Here is a 333-nt window from a genome sequence, read left to right as displayed (position 1 = left end):
TGAATTATTAAAAATATAGCATGAACTTCTGTTATCAGTAAAATGAAAACTGTCACTTCCATGTGATGGGCCGGAAGAAATTCATCAACTGAATCTTTATGCAGATGAAGACAATGGAAAACAAGGTAATCCAATTGTTAACTCTCTCCAATCCCTTCCTCTTCCCTTACACATCCACAGTAGCCTACAGTTAGATAATTTTTTCCACCATTGGGTGAGGAATGCGTGTCACTCAACACAGATTTCCTCTGAAAAGGTTTGAGTTTTTTTTTTTTCTGTGTTAATTCTGCATACTCTTTTACCTGCTCTGATTGACTGTGTTTCTCTTTTTTG

General features: G+C 36.0%; 1 protein-coding gene across 3 annotated transcripts in view; it reads right to left on the bottom strand.

Moving 5' to 3' along the window:
• LOC119594583 (threonine synthase-like 2) overlaps positions 1–333 on the bottom strand; it is a gene marked incomplete in the record, with an annotated part of 25547 nt that overhangs the window by 8783 nt on the left and 16431 nt on the right.

This window comes from Penaeus monodon, chromosome 34, assembly GCF_015228065.2.
Source record: "Penaeus monodon isolate SGIC_2016 chromosome 34, NSTDA_Pmon_1, whole genome shotgun sequence".
Lineage (NCBI taxonomy): Eukaryota > Metazoa > Arthropoda > Malacostraca > Decapoda > Penaeidae > Penaeus > Penaeus monodon.
Note: the sequence above shows the minus strand (reverse complement) of the source record. Positions and strands in the feature narration are given on the sequence as shown.